The following is a 3,477-nucleotide window of genomic DNA, read 5'->3' as shown; positions in this document are numbered from 1 at the left end:
GTCTCCACAGTTTTGCCTTTTCCAGAATGTTATATTGTTTAAATCATACAATAGGTAACTTTTCTCAGCTTGGCTTATTTCACATAGCAATGGGGGTAAAAGTTTCTTCCATATCTTTACACGGCATAATAGTTTATTTCTTTTCAGTGCTGAATAGTGTTGCATTCTCTGAATATACCATACTTTGTTTATCCATTCACCTACTGAAGGACATATTGTTTCTAAGCATTAGCAATTATGAACAAAGCTGCTATAAATATCTACGTATAGGGTTTTCTTTTTTTTCTTTTTTTTTTTTTTTTGTGAAAATAAGCTTCTGATTCCTTTGGGGAAGTACCAAGAATTTCTATTCGATCATATAGTAAATATTTGTTTAATTTTGTAAGAAACTGTCAATCCCTATTCCAAAGTGGTTGCACCATTTTGTATTCTCACCAGTAATGAATGAGAGATCTGGGTGCTCTGTATCTTCACCAACATTTGGTGGTGTCAGTGTTCTTCATTTTGGTCATTCTAATAGGTGTGTAGTAATAATTCATTGCTGCTTTAATTTTCATTTCCATAATGACATGACATGGAGAATATTTTAAATGTGAATTTGCCATCTGTATACCTGTTAATGTCTTTGGCTCATTTTAAAATCAGCCTTTTTTGTTTTCTCTTTTTGAGTTGTGAGAGTTTCTGTGTGTGTGTGTTTTGGAAAATAGTCCTAAGGCCTGTAAATATTTTCTCCCAGTCTTTGGCTTGTCTTCTCATTCTCTTCCCATTTTCTTTCACAGAGTACTTTTTAACTTTAATGAAGCCCAGATTATCAATTATTTCTGTCATGTATTGTACTTTTGGTGTTGTATCTGAAAAGTCAACACCAAATCCAAGGTTATCTGGACTTACTTCTATGTTATCCTCCAGGAGTTTTCTGTTTTTGTGTTTTAGGCCTGTAACCTATTTTGAGTTAATTTTTGTGAAGGGCGTAATGTCTGTGTCTACATTGACTGTTTTGTATGTGGACGTCCGGTTGTTCCAGCAGGGCAAGATTTTTTTGTCTACTTCTGAACTCAGTCCTCGTTGCCTAAAAAAGTGTCTGCTGCATAGCAGGCTCTCAGTAAATTTTTTAAATGAAATAATATACATTTTATTGTGTTTGTGAATGAGTCACAATAATATAAGCACAAAATAAAAATTCACTTGGATTAAGAACTACTCTCTTTTAATGTATGATTATCTATAGGAAAATTATTTTGTACCAGAAATTTGTTAGTGTGAGCTCATTTTTTTTTGTTTGTTTTTTATCTAAGAGCTGAAATCAGGAAATTTGAAAGGGTAGAAGATTTAATTAAGAGATGAGGATGGGAATAGTTGAAAGAGAGAAAGAAAGGAGAAAGAAAAGTTGCATGGCCAGGTAACTAAGGAATCAACTTTTTAAGTCCTGAAAGCCTTTATGGTCAAAATATTCTAAGGACTCAGTGCTACACCAGCTTTCTAGAAAATAAATGTCTTCAAGAATGTTACACACTATCGACAATGAGTTGTATCTTAGCATGAGAGTCAGGTGGTTTTAGACGAACAAACAAGGTAACACTCATTTCACTCAATTGTTATAGAGCAAATTAATATTCATTAGATAAACTTTGTTGAATTCTTATTAGGTTCTGGAAAAACTACCAGACATTTTCACTTTAATTATGTCATTTAATCTTCATAAAAATCTTGAAAGAGACAGAGCCAGGCGTGAAACTCAGCTCTGCTTGACTATGGAGCACAGAGAGTTTGTCAAGTACAGTATTTTGATGGATAGTGCAATGTCCCAATAGGACATTAAGGACTGTTTTTATGTTTCGTAGTAAAAGAGGTGGAAGAAACCCTCTTCAATGCCAAAATGTATGCACAAAAACCTACAAACATATTATTATTTCGATTTTTTCAAAAGAAGTTTATTGGTCTTTAAATGGCTCAAATTGAAAATAAACAAATCAATTAGTGGCATCAGCCTAATATACATGATGCATCTTTGTCAGTTGGCTTCATGGCACTTCAGTACCCAGAAGAGGAAAGGTCTCAAAGCAAAGTCACAATGTTCGTGGTTAGGAGTCCTGGTTAAATAAGACTATAATGAGTACACATGGAGATTGCCGGGCCCACTGGCCAGTGTTACATTGGTTACGAATTCTGCATATGGCATAGCCTATGAGAAATATGAAAGATGTACATCTCTAATTCTTTAAGGACAAATATTTAGCATGAGAAACTGGATGTCCTATCTAAAGAGCGAGTTCCTAAAAAGCCTATTTTTAACTTTACATACACACCTATTACCTGGAATGCCTGAACACATCTTTGGCCTGTTGAAAGTAGGATTGAGCAAAAAGAAAAAAATACTCTGTTGAATCAACTGTCCTAGCCCCACTGGAAAGAGGAAAAAAAAATCTGACAGTGGCGTATTTCCCACTGAAATTATGTCCCCAAATAACGTGATTGAATTCTTCTAGCAGGGACACCACGCAATGGTGACCCGGCCTGATGTTTGGTTAGTGTGTGCCAAACATATTTTCTACACTGTATCCCGGTTTGACTGCTTGATGTTAACTTCTGAAAATGTAGCTACAATGTTCTTCATTATGAACATAAACGGGCAAAAATTACTCCTAATAATTCCTATATAAAACTGTAACTTCATGAATACAAACTTGGAAATGAACAGATGGCAAGCATGAATATTTTCCCAAAGTGTCCCAGTGCAAGATGCATTAGCATTATTGACATTTCCTTCCTGTGCTCTGCTCCCAGGAGATTAAAAACTTAACACTTACATGTTCACCACTGGCAGAAAGTGATTTCCAGGGACCAACATCTTAGAGAAAAGGAGGGTTCATTCAAACTGATGCTGAATCCTCGCAGTCAAAAATTCTCTTACAACTACATGCTGTTCCTTCATTTTAAATTACCTTGCAGTTTATTAAAAGCGATCAAAGAGTTCTGGAATCTTATTTTCAAGAACCAGAGAATGGCACAGATTTTAAATTTGGGCAGAGTCCTAGCAGACAGTTATTTCTCAAGGATTTTCTATACAAAAACTGTACTCCATGCTGGGCATATATTTTCTCACCACGACATATGGGGCAGTCGAACCCTGGTGTCAGTAAGAACACCTCCAGAGTCATAGAGCCAGGTATTTTTCAGTTTTTAAATTAAGGTATATTCAAAAATTTCCATGTGCACGTTTACACCACTTTTCTAAATTAATCACCAGGTAATTAAAGCAGATTCACAGATGAATTACTCTCAGTTTAACTACATGCAACAACCACACCAATAACTTTTTCTTCTAAATTTGGCATAACGATGGTTTACAAAAAGTGGTAAAATTTATCATGTTCACAATTGTCATTTTTCAAGGTAGTAGAAGACCAAGATATTTTAAAATGATATCAACTTTAAGCTTTATATATAAAAAAAAACAAAACAAAACAGAGAAAGTCA

The sequence above is a fragment of the Macaca nemestrina genome, chromosome 10, assembly GCF_043159975.1.
Source record: "Macaca nemestrina isolate mMacNem1 chromosome 10, mMacNem.hap1, whole genome shotgun sequence".
NCBI lineage: Eukaryota > Metazoa > Chordata > Mammalia > Primates > Cercopithecidae > Macaca > Macaca nemestrina.
The sequence above is the reverse complement of the archived record's forward strand: the minus strand, read 5'-3'. Positions refer to the sequence as shown.